At 41.2% G+C, this 16368-nt stretch overlaps 1 protein-coding gene across 7 annotated transcripts in view; it reads right to left on the minus strand.

Moving 5' to 3' along the window:
* Positions 1 to 16368, minus strand: part of LOC118361562 (zinc finger protein 438-like) — a 99529-nt gene that overhangs the window by 50303 nt on the left and 32858 nt on the right. Inside the window, exon 2 of one of the 7 annotated variants that reach the window (XM_052483257.1) lies at positions 7368 to 7650. The exons of the other annotated variants lie outside the window; for them this stretch is intronic. The gene's annotated coding sequence lies outside the window, so the exon portion shown is untranslated. The remainder of the gene's footprint in view (positions 1 to 7367; positions 7651 to 16368) is intronic. 7 annotated transcript variants of the gene reach the window in all.

Consider the following 16368-nt stretch of genomic DNA (forward strand, 5'->3'; position numbering starts at 1 on the left):
GCTGTGTGTGTGTCCTATCCCTTTTCGCTAGTCTTATCCCTTTATTGCATTAATAAAAAGGTGATTCAGTACTCAGTTGATCTCTCTAGCTGCTCGCTATAAAGATCTTCTCGCTCTCCCTCCCTCACTTTCTCTCTCTCTGTAGACACATGAAGCCTACCTTTCAGAGAGGTGAAGGGTAAAAAGCTAGTATGTGTTGTATATACATCTTGGTGGGGGCCCTTTTTTGTCACTAGCCTACATACAATACGCCAAAATGTCAAAGCGGAATTATGTTCTTAGAAAGTTGCACAAATGAATGAAAAATGAAAAGCTGAAATGTGTTGAATCTATAAGTATTCAACTCCTTTGTTATTGCACGCCAAATATGTTCAGGAGTTAACACAAAGATACAGTTGCAGAGTTTAACATTGTAGTTACTCCATAATACTAACCGAAATGACATAATAAAAAGAAAGAAGCCTGTACAGAATAAAACATATTCCAAAACATGTATCCTGCTTGAAACAAGGCAATAAAGTAAAACTGAAAAGATTTGGCAAAGAAATTAAATACTTATGTTGTGAACACAAAGCTTTACATTTGGGGCTAATCAAACACAAAACATCACTGAGTGCCACTCTTCATATTTTGAAGCATGGGAGTGGCTGCATCATGTTATGGGTATGCTTGTCAGTGGCAAGGACTAGGGTAAAAGGTAAAATTCTAGAGGAAAACCTGGTTCAATCTGCTTCCAACAGACACGGAGACAAATTCACCTTTTAGCAAGACAATAACCTAAAACACAAGGCCAAATCTACACTGAAGATGTGGCCTAGTTAGTTTTGACTTGACTGTCTTGAAAATATATGGCAAGTCTTGAAAATGGCTCTCTGGCAATGATTAACAACCAACTTGACAGAGCTTGAATTTGTTATTAATAATAGTGTGAAGATATCGTACAATCCAGGTGTGCAAACCTATTAGAAACTTACCCAGAAAGGCTAACATGCATTGACTCAGGGGGTTGAGTACTTATGTAATCAAGATACAGTATTCTAGTGTTTTATTTTTCATAATTTTTTCCAAATGTTAGGATTTATTGTAATGCCACTTTGTAAACCAGCAAAATTAGGAAAAAGTCAAGGGGTGTGAATAGATCCTGAAGACACTGTAAAGGGTTTACATGCCCTCTCCACAGGCCTTAGAGGGGACTCTGTGATGTAAAAAGAAATGGCCGATTAATTAGGGCCGATTTCAAGTTCATAATAAAAATCGGTAATCTGCCTTTTTTGGGCAGCGATTATGGCCGATTACATTGCAATCCATGAGGAAACTGTGTGGCAGGCTGACCACCTGTTACACGAGTGCCGCATTAAAAGAACCTTGTGGCTGCAATGAGCCATGGTAGGTTTCTAGCTAGCATTAAACTTATCTTGTAAAAAAACAATCAATCTTCACATAATCACTAGTTAACCTAGCAATATCATCAACCATGTGTAGTTAACTAGCTTGTCCTGCGTTGCATATAATCAATGTTCATTTTTCATCGAATCACAGCCTAATTCAACCAAACGGGTGGTGATTTAACAAATAGCGCATGTGAAAAAAAAGCACATTCGTTGCACAAAATGTACCTAACCATAAACATCAATGCCTTTCTTCAAATCAATACATAGAAGTATATTTTTTAACCCTGCATATTTCGTTAAAATAAATGCATATTAGCAGGCAATATTAACTAGGGAAATTGTGTCACTTCTCTTGCATTCAGTGCAAGCAGAGTCAGGGTATATGCAACAGTTTGGGCCGCCTGCCTCGTTGCGAACTGTGTTTCTTCCTAACAAAGACCGTAATAAATTTGCCTGAATTTTACATAATTATGACATAACATTGAAGGTTGTGCAATATATCAGCAATATTTAGGATTTAGGGTTGCCACCCGTTCAACAAAATATGGAATGGTTCCGTATTTCGCAGAAAGAATAAACTAAATTATAGTTTCCTGATTTGATCATATTAATGACCAAAGGCTCGTATTTCTGTGTGTTTATTATAATTAAGTCTATGATTTGATATTTGATAGAGCAGTCTGACTGAGAAGTGGTAAGCAGCAGCAGGCTCGTAAGCATTCATTCAAAACAGCACTTTACTGCGTTTGCGAGCAGCTTTTAGCAATGCTTGAAGCAAAGCACTGTTTATGACTTCAAGCCTATCAACTCCCGAGATTAGGCTGGCAATACTAAAGTGCCTATAGGAACATCCAATAGTCAAAGGTATATGAAATACAAATGGTATAGTGAGAAATATATATCAAAATCAGCCGATTAATCGGCATCTGCACATGATTTGGTCACACCAATTATATTATATATTTTTTTAAATAATTGATAATGACTCCAATAATGTGCCTACATTATATACAGAACCAGGCTAATAATGACTAGCCATCATTTAAAATAGAATGCTCTTGTGTTCTTACGTTTATTTGGATAGATTTACTCTAACAGCAAAGAGACTTAAAATGTATTTATTGCCGTTTACAAAGTGCCATGTGTTCTTTTCTGCTAAATCCTCCAGAGAATTTGAGGGGAAAAAAATAATACTTTATACAATGATACCCCCAACTGTTTTCTGTTTTTTTTGCATTTTGTTTTTCGAAAAACAACATTGGATATTCTAAGTCCACAACAATGCTTAAACAATATCAGGTGACAATTTTTGAGAAATGTGATTTATTTTGTGTAGTTACCCTTTAATTCAGGTGCACATCAGCCAGACTGTTGTGTTTGGCTAGCCGTGTTTCTGTAGCCATAGGCGGCGCAAGAGTTTCTAATATTTACCATAAAAATGCACTGTTATAATAAATAATTCCATGCATCATCACATTTACAAAATTATGGAAAATCGCCTACTATTCATAATGTGATGAGTAGATTGGATAGTCATAATTTAGGCTAATAATATAACAAATCACTGTGGGCAAAAAAGACCATTCAATGCATGGCTGTGAGTGTAGTTGCATAGAGGCTGTAGCGCATTCCGAAAGTATTTAGACCCCTTCACCTTTTCCACATTTTGTTACCTTACAGCCTTATTCTAAAATGGATTAACAAGCGTTCTTTCCTCATTAATCTACACACAATACCCAATAATGGCAAAGACATTTTTTTTTCTTCAAATATATATAAACATTTAAAAAATGGAAATATCACATTTACATAAGTACTCAGACCCTTTACGCAGTACTTTGTATAAGCACCTGTGAATTTCCATTTCCATCGACGGTACAGCTATACAAAGTGGTAGACATTTGGTCCTACATACACTGCACACACACAGATGGGGACATTCCCGTGCCGTTGTTTCCTCCTCAGAAAGTTGGTATATTTTTGGTCAATTGCACATTACTGTTTGAATGAATCATGATAATAAAAAAGGCTAATTGTGAAACTAACGTGACCAGGTAAAAAATTTAATTTAAAAAAAAAGTGTGTTGCACTGCCAAGTCAAATGGTTGCAAATGCGACACTTTTGGTCGCAGTATCGAACCCTGCACTTGTACAAATACGGAGTCCAATGGAGCATCTCTAATTGGACAATATCAGGTAATATATGTTTCCAAACATTTCCTCCCTACTAAACACCACCCTGCTTGTAGTACTTAAGGCCATCACCATGGGCAGAGGGGTGAAGAAGACACTCAAGACAGTAAATAATTTGAAAGACTTTCAAGTACCGCAGTGTTGCGGCCGCCAGTATTTAGCCAGACTATAATTGGCTCCAGTCAAAGCACTCAGCTCAAGCTGTGACAGATAGCCTGAACGGGGCATGAATAACTTACAGCCTCATAAATAACTAGATCACTACTAATATCATTAAAGTACCCCCTGGTTGGCACAGCCACTCCTAATTCCTCCACACAGCTATGGCCTGCCTGCCTCCCTACCTGTCGCTCCCCATAACAAACGCGCTAAAAATCACATCAATATTTTGACATTTCATTCAGCTCACTCTCCAGGCCGATGCAATTTTTTTAATTAGTTGAATAGAAAATTGGCAGGAGAGGCAGGATTGGGGTTTCGTGGCTGCCTGGGTCTCTATTGCCACAGGTAACCTTCTTTTGAGGGACTTAGCACAGAGAATTGATTGCTTGCAAGAGCAGACTCATCTCGGCTAATTTTCTGTGCGAAGCAGGCAGAGCAGGGGAGAAAAAAAAGAGAAAGAGACCTATTTATAATCGGTGGAGGACAGAAGGAACAGGAGAGGGGGATTAGTCTGTCATTAGGATGAGGAGCGGAGGAGAGTAGAAAACATTGGGGTTTAAAAAGCTGACAAACACAGTTTACCTTCTCCCTCCCTCCCTCAGCCGCAAGCACGCCTCTTCTTGACATCCCCAAAGTACCACAGAGTACAGAATGAGGGGAGGTGGAGAAGCCAGGTATGATACTGTATGTATCACATAATGGCCTATTGTAAAAATACAGCGAGGAATGTTTCCCAACCACGTGACCTGATCAGGAAAAACTCAGTCCTATTACCACATTTTCCACCCACCTGCCTCAGGCAGCGGTTCTCATGGCCAGTGATTTGAATGCAGGGAAACTGAAATCCGTTTTAACAAATTTTTACCAGCATGTCACCTGTGCAACTAAAGGAGACAACTCTAGATCACCTTCACTCCACACACAGAAACGCATACAAGGCTCTCCCTTGCCTTCCCTTTGGAAAATCTGACCATAACTATTTTCCTGATTCCAGCTTACAAGCAAAAAATCTAAACTGGAAGTACCAGTGAATACGGAAGTGAGCGGATGCTATAAATTACAGGACAACTTTGCTAGAACAGACTGAAATATATGTTCCAGATTCATCTGAATACATTCGGGAGTTTACCACGTCAGTCACTGGCTTCATTAAAAAAAAGTGCATCGATGGCATTTTCCCCACAGTGACCGTACGTACATATCCCAACCAGAAGCCATGGAGCTAAAAGGACAGAGTTGCAGCCTTCAAGGAGCGGGTCATTAATCCGGACGATTAAAAGAGATCCCGCTACAACCTCCCATGAGCCATCAAACAGGCAAAGCGTCAATATAGGACTAAGATCGAGTACTACTACTCTGACGCTCGTCGGATGTTGCAGGGCTTGCAAACTATCACAGATTACAAAGATAAACCTAGCAGCGAGCTGCCCAGTGACGTGAGCCTACCAGACGAGCGAAATCCTTTTATGTTCGCTTCGAAACAAGTAATACTGAACCATGCATGAGAGCACCAGCTGTGTGATCTCACTCTCCGTAGCTTATGTGAGAAAGACCTTTAAACAGGCTAACATTCACAAGGCCACGAGGATTAACAGGACGTGTACACAGAGCATGTGCTGACCGGCTGGCAAGTGTCTTCACTGACATGTTCAATCTCTCCCTGATCCAGTCAGTGTTTCAAGCAGAACACCATAGTCCTTCTGAGCAGGAACACCAAGGTAACATGCCTAAATTACTATCGCACAGTAGCACTTACATCTGTAGCCATGCTCACAGCACCATCATCCCAGACACCATGGACCCCACTCCAATTCGCATAACTCCCCAACAGATCCACAGATGACTCAAAATCTATTGCACTCCACACTGCCCTCTCCCATCTGGACTAGAGGAACACCTACATGAGAATGCTGTTCATTGACTACAGCTCAGCGTTCAACACCATAGTGCCCTCCAAGCTCATCACTTAGCTCAGGACCCTGGGACTGAACACCTCCCTCTGCAACAGGATCCTGGACTTCTTGACTGGCCACTCCTAGGTGGCGACGGTAGGCAACAACACATCCGCCACACTGACCCTCAACACGTGAGACTGTCAGGGGTGCGTGCTTAGTCCCCTCCTGTACTCCCTTTTCACCCACAACTGTGTGGCTGTGCACGACTTCAAACATCAAGTTTGCTGCTGACACCACGGTGGTAGGCCTGATGACCGACGACGATGAGACAGCCTATAGGAAGGAGGTCAGTGACCTTGCAGTGTGGTGCCACAAAAGTACTTAAAATACAAAAATTGGGTAGGAATCAACATGGTAGGGATAAAAACACAGCAAACAGAGGACATAGAAGGCAAAGTATGTGGGTATGTGTGGGTGTATTGTGATAGAAGGTGGGGTGTGTGTTTTTGTGTTAAGTGAGTGAAAAAGGAAAATGGTTACATGGGCTCTGGCATTTGCGTGTCTAAGAGCTAGAGTTGTGACAAAGAGAGCTTTCAATTTTGTGCAGATATAGGATATACATTTAAAAATAAATTAAAATAATAAAAAATAAAAAATAAATCATATTTATAATCTATTGTCTTATCATGATGGAGCGGTCCCCAACCCTGTACACTACACTAATCCTTATGTTTTATAGGACTACTGCAAGTGGCCTAAATGCAGCCAAGACAGAAAGATAAACGCGGTCAGAGACCCACTAAAGCAGCACTACCCACTCAAAAGTCTGAGTCTGCCTGGCAGGGCTGGTCCAACCCCCCAGATGGGTGAGCATAATATACAAGGAATTTCTCAAAGCTGCTAATGAGAACCTTGATGATTTTGTGGCAGTGGCAGTGCTGGCAACACTAGCTACAGTAACCTATGGGGAGGGTCACACTCGGTCAATCATAGAGGGGGAAAAATTGTGGCCCTGGTGGCACAAAATATTAAAAAGATCTGACTACACAGAGATGCTTGGGAAAATGGTCAGAACGGGGGAGCCCTGTGTGTGTGTTTCAGGGTAGGGGGTGTATCTGAGAGCAATCAGCTAAAACTTGACATTGGTTAATCAAATCTCCCCAATCTTGCATGCCTTCTCAAACAGCTATAAATGCATATAAATTCGCACATCAAGTCTTCTCTTGAGTTGGGCTCGGGATAGAACTGTTGAACATCTGAGCTTGTGGTAATTGTGTGTGTGTGTGTGTGTGTGTGTGTATCCCACATCTGTTGCTATGGGGAAATGAAATTAGGGACAATACAGGATGAATTACAATAAGTGGTTTGCCAAAATAATGATTGCTTTCCATAAATGTAATTTTTGTAATGCCAGTCCTGGTCATAGGTAACAATCATTCATATGAACTGCCAACATTATTACACATATTATTCATTAAATGTGGAAATAAATTAAGATATGCAAGATTTTTCAATATGCAGTACCAGTCAAAAATTTGGACACACCTACTCATTCAAGGGTTTTTCTTACTTTTTACTATTTGTAGAATAGTTGTAGAATATTCTACATTGTAGAATAATAGTGAAGACATCAAAACTATGAAATAACACATATGGAATCATGTTAGTAACCAGTGTTTAACAAATCAAAATATATTTTAGATTCTAGATTCTTCAGACTACCCACCCTTTGCCTTGATGACAGCTTTGCACACTCTTGGCATCCTCTCAACCAGCTTCACGAGGTAGTCACCTGGAATGCTTTTCCAACAGTCTTGAAGGAGTTCCCACATATGCGGAGCACTTGTTGGCTGCTTTTCCTTAACTCTGCGGTCCAACTCATCCCAAACCATCTCAATTGGGTTGAGGTCTGGTGACTGTGGAGGCCAGGTCATCTGATGCAGCACTCCATCACTCTCCTTCTTGGTCAAATAGCCCTTACACAGCCTGGAGGTGTGTGGGTAATTGTCCTGCACAAAAAACAAAGTATCGTGGGACTAAGTGCAAACCAGATGGGATGGCATATCGCTGCAGAATACTGTGGTAGCCATGCTGGTAAAGTGTGCCTCAAATTCTAAATAATGCACTAACAGTGTCACCAGCAAAGCACCCCACACCATCACACCTCCTCCTCCATGCTTGGCGTTGGGAACCACACATGCAGTGATCATCCGTTCACCTACTCTGAGTCTCACAAAGACACGGCAGTTGGAACCAAAAATCGGAAAAAGTATTTAGTCAGCCACCAATTGTGCAAGTTCTCCCACTTAAAAAGATGAGGCCTGTAATTTATATCATAGGTACACTTCAACTATGACAGACAAAATGAGGGGGAAAAATCCAGAAAATCACATCGTAGGATTTTTAATGAATTTATTTGCAAATTATGGTGGAAAATAAGTATTTGGTCAATAACAAAAAAGTTTCTCAATACTTTGTTATATATCCTTTGTTGGCAATGACAGAGGTCAAACGTTTTCTGTAAGTCTTCACAAGGTTTTCACACACTATTGCTGGTATTTTGGCCCATTCCTCCATGCAGATCTCCTCTAGAGCAGTGATGTTTTGGGGCTGTTGCTGAGCAACACAGACTTTCAACTCCCTCCAAAGATTGTCTATGGGGTTGAGATCTGGAGACTGGCTAGGCCACTCCCGGACCTTGAAATGCTTCTTACGAAGCCACTCCTTCGTTGCCCGGGCGGTGTGTTTGGGATCATTGTCATGCTGAAAGATCCAGCCACGTTTCATCTTCAATGCCCTTGCTGATGGAAGGAGGTTTTCACTCAAAATCTCACGATACATGGCCCCATTCATTCTTTCCTTTACACGGATCAGTCGTCCTGGTCCCTTTGCAGAAAAACAGCCCCAAAGCATGATGTTTCCACCCCCATGCTTCACAGTAGGTATGGTGTTCTTTGGATGCAACTCAGCATTCTTTGTCCTCCAAACACGACGAGTTGAGTTTTTACCAAAAAGTTATATTTTGGTTTCATCTGACCATATGACATTCTCACAATCTTCTTCTGGATCGTCCAAATGCTCTCTAGCAAAATTCAGACGGGCCTGAACATGTACTGGCTTAAGCAGGGGGACACGTCTGGCACTGCAGGATTTGAGTCCCTGGCGGCGTAGTGTGTTACTGATGGTAAGCTTTGTTACTTTGGTCCCAGCTCTCTGCAGGTCATTCACTAGGTCCCCCCGTGTGGTTCTGGGATTTTTGCTCGCCGTTCTTGTGATCATTTTGACCCCACGGGGTGAGATCTTGCGTGGAGCCCCAGATCGAGCGAGATTATCAGTGGTCTTGTATGTCTTCCATTTCCTAATAATTGCTCCCACAATTGATTTATTCAAACCAAGCTGCCTACCTATTGCAGATTCAGTCTTCCCAGCCTAGTGCAGGTCTACAATTTTGTTTTTGGTGTCCTTTGACAGCTCTTTGGTCTTGGCCATAGTGGAGTTTGGAGTGTGACTGTTTGAGGTTGTGGACAGGTGTCTTTTATACTGATAACAAGTTCAAACAGGTGCCATTAATACAGGTAATGAGTGGAGGACAGAGGAGCCTCTTAAAGAAGAAGTTAGTGGTCTGTGAGAGCCAGAAATCTTGCTTGGTTTAGGTGACCAAATACTTATTTTCCACCATAATTTGCAAATAAATTCATTAAAAATCCTACAATGTGATTTTTTTCTCATTTTGTCTGTCATAGTTGTACCTATGATGAAAATTACAGGCCTCTCATCTTTTTAAGTGGGAGAACTTGCACAATTGGTGGCTGACTAAATACTTTTTTGCCCCACTGTAAGTGTCTGCTCTACTCAAAATTACAACCCACTCATTGCAGCATTATCACAAAAATGGAAGGGGCAAGTGGAAGGGGAGAATGTAAGGACCAAAACTGGGGGAAAAAATAGTGATAAGTAAAAGAAGTATACCAGTTTCATTTAAGGACCCCCAAAAAATGATGACAGCTGTGCCATATAGATTGCAAAATAGTTGGGAAGAGATTTTCGATGTACCGATTCCATGGCACATGGTTTATGAACTGATAAACAAAACAACACAGGATTCAAAACTTAGAGGTTTTCAATTTAAATTATTATACAAAATTCTTGCAACCAATTGAATGTTGCATATATTGGGGATACAAGCATCCCAGCTCCTCCGATTTTACTGCGAAGAGAAAGAAACATTAGATAATTTGTGTTGGTACTGGAGCTTGTTTTTGGTCGCAAGTACAGGAATGGCTGGAGTCGTTAAAACTAGTTTTTCAACCACTCCACAAATGTCTTGTTAACAAACTATAGATTTTGGCAAGTCGGTAAGGACATCTACTTTGTGCATGACACAAGTCATTTTCCAACAATTGTTTACAGCCATTTGACTTATAATTCACTGTATCACAATTCCAGTGGGTCAGAAGTTTACATACCCTAAGTTGACTGTGCCTTTAAACAGCTTGGAAAATTCCAGGAAATTATGTCATGGCTTTAGAAGCTTCTGATAGACAAATTGACATTATTTGAGTCAACTGGAGGTGTACCTGTGGATGTATTTCAAGGCCTACCTTCAAACTCAGTGCCTCTTTGCTTGACATCATGGTAAAATCAAAAGAAATCCGCTAAGACCTCAGGAAGAAAAATTGCAGACCTCCACAAGTCTGGTTCATCCTTGGGTGCAATTTCCAAATGCCTGAAGGTACCATGTTCATCTGTACAAACAATAGTACGCAAGTATTAAACACCATGCGACCATGCAGCCGTCATACCGCTCAGGAAGGAGACGCGTTCCGTCTCCTAGAGATGAACGTACGTTGGTGCGAAAAGTACAAATCAATCCCAGAACAACAGCAAAGGTCCTTGTGAAGAAAACGAGTCCTATATCGACATAAACTGAAAGGCCGCTCAGCAAGGAAGCCAATGCTCCAAATCTGCCATAAAAAAAGCCAGACTATGGTTTGCAACTGCACATGGGGACGAAGATCATACTTTTTGGAGAAATGTCCTCTGTTCTGTTGAAACAAAAATATAACTGTTTGGCCATAATGACCATTGTTATGTTTGGAGGAAAACGGGGGAGGCTTGCAAGCTAAAGAACACCATCCCAACCGTGAAGCACAGGGGTAGCAGCATCATGTTGCGGGGGTGCTTTGCTGCAGGAGGGACTGGTGCACTTCACAAAATAGATGGCATCATGAGCCAGAAAATTAGGTGGATACTGAAGCAACAGCTCTAGACATCAGTCAGGAAGTTAAAGCTTGGTCGCAAATGGGTCTTCCAAATGGACAATGACCCCAAGCATACTTCCAAAGTCTAGGCAAAATGGCTTCAGGACAACAAAGTCAAGGTATTGGAGTGCCCATCACAAAGCCCTGACCTCAATCCTATAGAAAATGTGTGGGCAGAACTGAAAAAGCGTGTGCGAGCAAGGAGGCCTACAAATATGACTCAGTTACACCAGCTCTGTCAGGAGGAATGGGCCAAAATTCACCCAACTTATTGTGGGAAGCTTGTGGAAGGCTACCCGAAACGTTTGACCCAAGTTCAGCAATTTAAAGGCAATGCTACCAAATACTAATTGAGTGTGTGTAAACTTCTGACCCACTGGGAATGTGATGAAAGAAATCGAAGCTGAAATAAATAACTCTCTACACTATTATTCTGACATTTCACATTCTTAAAATAAAAGTGGTGATTCTAACTGACCTAAGTCAGGGAATTATTACTAGGATTAAATGTCAGGAATTGTGAAAAACTGAGTTTAAATGTATTTGGCTAAGGTGTATGTAAACTTCCGACTTCAACTGCATAAGCTGGAAGTAGAAGCCTAAGAGTTGTTATCCATTAGTTTACTCCAACTAGGGGAGGGGTGGTAGGGTTAGGGAAAATACATTTAAAAAAAATATATATATATATATTTTTATTAAATGGGGGATTGGAAATGATGCAGAAAATTACATTGATGGAAGCCACAATATGCCATATTAAAGCAGACCTACCCCCTACAAAAAAATGACAACCTCCTCTCCCTCAACGTTAGCAAGACAAAGGAGCTGATCGTGGACTACCAGAAACGGAGGACCGAGCACGCTCCCATCCACATCGACAGGGCTGTAGTGGAACGGGTTGGAGTGTTTCAAGTTACTCGATGTCCACATCACTAAGGAATTAACATGGTTCACACACACCAAAGCATGACAATGCCTCTTCCCACTCAGGAGGCTGAAAATATTTTGCATGGGCCCTTAGATCCTCAATCTTTTTTTTTTTACAGCTGCACCATTGAGAGCATCTTGACTGGCTGCATCACCGCTTGGTATGGCAACTGCTTGGCATCCGACCGCAAGGCGCTCCAGAGGGTAGTGTGTACGGCCCAGTACAATCACCGGGGCCGAGCTCCCTGAAATCCAGGACCTCTACAGCAGGCTGTGTCAGAGGAAGGCCCTAAAAGTTGTCAAAGACTCCTGCCACCCAAGTCATAGACTGTTCTCTCTGCTACCGCATGGTAAGCGGTACCAATGCACCAACTCTGGAACCAACAGGACCTTGAACAGCTTCTACCCCCAAGCCATAAGACTGCTACTGTAAATAGTCAACCAAATATGTACCCGGACTATCTGCATTGGCCCTTTTTGCACCAGCTCTTTTAAATCATCACATACGCTGCTGCTACTGTTTATTAACTATCCAGTTGCCTAGTCATTCTACCCGATACCTATACGTACATGTCTACCTCAATTACCTAGTAACCCAGCACATAGACTAGGTACTGGTACCCTGTGTATACAGCCAAGTTATCGTTACTCTGTGTATTTATGCCTTATGTTATTATTTTTCAATTTCTCTCTCTGCATTGTCGTAAAGTAAGCCTTTCACTGATAGTTTACACCGGTTGTTTACGAAGCATGTGACAAAAAGTTTTATTTCATTTTAGGCATCCAATATTAATGGAAATGTCCATGGAAAGGCCTGGGAGGCCGCAGGTTTCCCCAGAGTTCCTGTGAGAGAACAACCAGGAAGGAAAGCCTCTTTCCTGGGGCTTTAGAAGGCTCAAGGCAGGGCCGCTCAGAGTTCTCCCTATCCGCTCTTCCTACCACAACTCCTCACCCCTTGACCCTGACGATCATGTGTCCGCAGCTTCACCAGGGCGAGAGCGGGGACAGGAACCACACAGGAAACAGAGCTGTAACCCAACACACGGGGGGGGGTAGACTTTACAACCAGAACCAGCACACCACCACATTGTATGTCGGCAACAAGCTCAGCAAGCAATGGTAGGACAGCCCCATATTGCCTGGCCTGGCCTACCATCAGTCCTAATGGAGCCCACGTGGTGCAGCTATCCGTTGGTTAGGAGATGCTTCCTGTGTGAAAGCTGTGATAGAGCTTTGTGGGTTAGTGCTGCTGGCAGGTGTTGGTACAGTTACAGTGTGTTTCACTGGGCTGGTCTGTTGAAGTATACCTATAGTCTGTAGTGCTGAGCGATAATGCTTTTTGAGGTTGGTTTGGTCTCGGTTCTATAAAAGGATCACCGTTTTCGGTTTTGATCATTTGTTTCAACATGAATGATTAGAGCTTTTTTATGGAAACTCCAAAACCTAAAATAGTGAACATTCAATTGCCAGGTCAACATAGAAAAATTGGAAATTACAATGAAATAATTAAATATTTCAGTTGGGTATATTACTTAGTTATCTTTGAATGGGGGCAAAAAAAGACAACAAAAATGTGTCATAAGGAATACATTTCAATTTAAATGAATTAATTAGACCCTAATCTATGGATTTCACATGATTCGGAATACAGATACGCATCTGTTGGTCACAGACACCTTACAAAAAAGGCACGACAATGGCACATCAATGAGATCTCACCACAGTATCGCTCTGTATTCAAATTGCCGATAAAATGCAATTGTGTTTGTTGTCCGTGGCTGCCAAATTCTCTAAAACAATGTTGGAGGTGGCTTATGGTAGAGAAATTGACATTCAATTATTTGGCAACAGCTCTGGTGGACATTCCGGCAGTCAGCATGCCAATTGCACGCTGCCTCAAAACTTGAGACATCTGTGACATTGTGTTGTGTGACAAAACTGCACATTTTAGAGTGATACTTTATAGAGGTCGACCGATTATGATTTTTCAACGCCTATACTGATTATTGGAACCAAAAGAGCCGATACCGATTAATCAGACAATTTTTTAAAATGTATTTGTAATAATGACAATTACAACAATACTGAAAGAACACTTATTTTAACTGAATATAATACATCAATAAAAATCTATTTAGCCTCCAATAAATATTGAAACATGTTCAATTTGGTTTAAATAATGCAAAAACAAAGTGTTGAAGATAATAAAAGTGCAATATGTGATGTAAAAAAGCTAACGTTTAAGTTCCTTGCTCAGAACATGAGAACATATGAAAGTTGGTGGTTCCTTTTAACATGAGACTTCAATATTCCAAGGTAAGAGGTTTTAAGTTGTAGTTAATATATTATTTATAAGACTATTTCTCTCTATACCATTTGTATTTCATATACCTTTGACTATTGGATGTTCTTATAGGCACTTTAGTATTGCCAGTGTAACAGTATAGCTTCCATCCCTCTCCTCGCCCCTACCTGGGCTCGAACCAGGAACACATCGACAACAGCCACCCTTGAAGCAGCGTTACCCATCGCTCCACAAAAGCCGCGGCCCTTGCAGAGAAAGGGTAACAACCACTCCAAGTCTCAGAGCGAGTGACGTTTGAAACGCTATTGGCGCACACCCCGCTAACTAGCTAGACATTTCACATCGGTTACACCAGCCTAATCTCGGGACTTGAGAGGCTTGAAGTCATAAACAGCGCTGTGCTTGCGAAGAGCTGCTGGCAAAACACACGAAAGAGCTGTTTGAATGAGTGCTTACGAGCCTGCTGCTGCCTACCATCGCTCAGTCAGACTGCTCTGTCAAATCAGACTTAATTATAACACACAGAAATACGAGCCTTTGGTCATTAATATGATTGAATCTGGAAACTATCATTTCGAAAACAAAACGTTTATTATTGCAGTGAAATACAGAACCGTTCTGTATTTTATCTAATGGCTGGCATCCCTAAGTCTAAATATTCCTGTTACATTGTACAACCTTCAATGTTATGTCATAATTAAGTAAAGTTCCGGCAAATTAGTTCGCAATGAGCCAGGCTACCCAAACTGTTGCATATACCCTGACTCTGCGTGCAATGAACGCAAGAGAAGTGACATTAATATTAATATTGCCTGCTAACCTGGATTTCTTTTAGCTAAATATGCAGGTTTAAAAATATATACTTCTGTGTATTGATTTTAAGAAAGGCATTGGTGTTTATGCTTAGGTACAGTCGTGCAGCGATTGAGCTTTTTACGCAAATGCGTTTTTGTTAAATTATCCCCCTGCGTTGCATTGATTATATGCAATGCAGGACATGCTAGATAAACTAGTAATATCATCAACCATGTGTAGTTAACTAGTGATTATGATTGATTGTGTTTTATAAGATAAGTTTAATGCTAGCTAGCAACTTACCTTGGCTTCTACTGCAGTCGTGTAACAGGCAGGCTCCTCGTGGAGTGCAATGAGAGGCAGGTGGTTAGAGCTTTGGACTAGTTAACGGTAAGGTTGCAAGATTGAATCCCGGAGCTGACCTGGTAAAAATCTGTTGTTCTGCCCCTGAACAAGGCAGTCAACCCACCGTTCCTAGGCCATCATTGAAAATAAGAATGTGTTCTTCACCTCTAGCGTCGAGCAATACCGTATCCGGGAGCGTAATTATAGCCTCAAGCTCATTACCGTAACGCAACGTTAACTATTCATGAAAATCGCAAATGAAAGAAATATATATTCACTCACAAGCTTAGCCTTTTGTTAACAACACTGTCATCTCAGATTTTCAAAATATGCTTTTCAACCATAGCTACACAAGCATTTGTGTAAGAGTATTGATAGCTAGCATAGCATTAAGCCTAGCATTCAGCAGGCAACATTTTCACAAAAACAAGAAAAGCATTCAAATAAAATTTACCTTTGAATTTGAGTTCTTCAAAGGTAAATTTACCATTTACCTTTCAAGAACTTCGGATGTTTTCAATGAGGATACTCTCAGATAGCAAATGTTCAGTTTTTCCCAAAAGATTACTTGTGTAGGAGAAATCGCTCCGTTTTGTTCATCACGTTTGGCTAAGAAAAAAATCTGAAAATGCAGTCTCTACAACGCCGAACTTTTTACCAAATTAACTCCATTAACTCCATAATATCGACAGAAACATGGCAAAAGTTGTTTAGAATCAATCCTCAAGGTGTTTTTGTACTTCCGGCGCTGACAGAGATGGCCGCCTCGCTTCGTGTTCCTAGGAAACTATGCAGTTTTTTGTTTTTTTTACGTGTTATTTCTTACATTAGGTCATCTTAGGTTTCATTACATACAGTCGAGAAGAACTACTGAATATAAGATCAGCGTCAACTCACCATCAGTACGACCAAGAATATGATTTTCGCGATGCGGATCCTGTGTTCTGCCTTTCAACCAGGACAACAGAATGGATCCCAGTCGGCGACCCCAAAAACAACGACTCCGTAAAAGAGGGAAACGAGGCGGTCTTCTGGTCAGACTCCGGAGACGGGCACATCGTGCACCACTCCCTAGCATTCTTCTCGCCAATGTC

The sequence above is a fragment of the Oncorhynchus keta genome, chromosome 28, assembly GCF_023373465.1.
Source record: "Oncorhynchus keta strain PuntledgeMale-10-30-2019 chromosome 28, Oket_V2, whole genome shotgun sequence".
NCBI classification, from domain to species: Eukaryota; Metazoa; Chordata; class Actinopteri; order Salmoniformes; family Salmonidae; genus Oncorhynchus; species Oncorhynchus keta.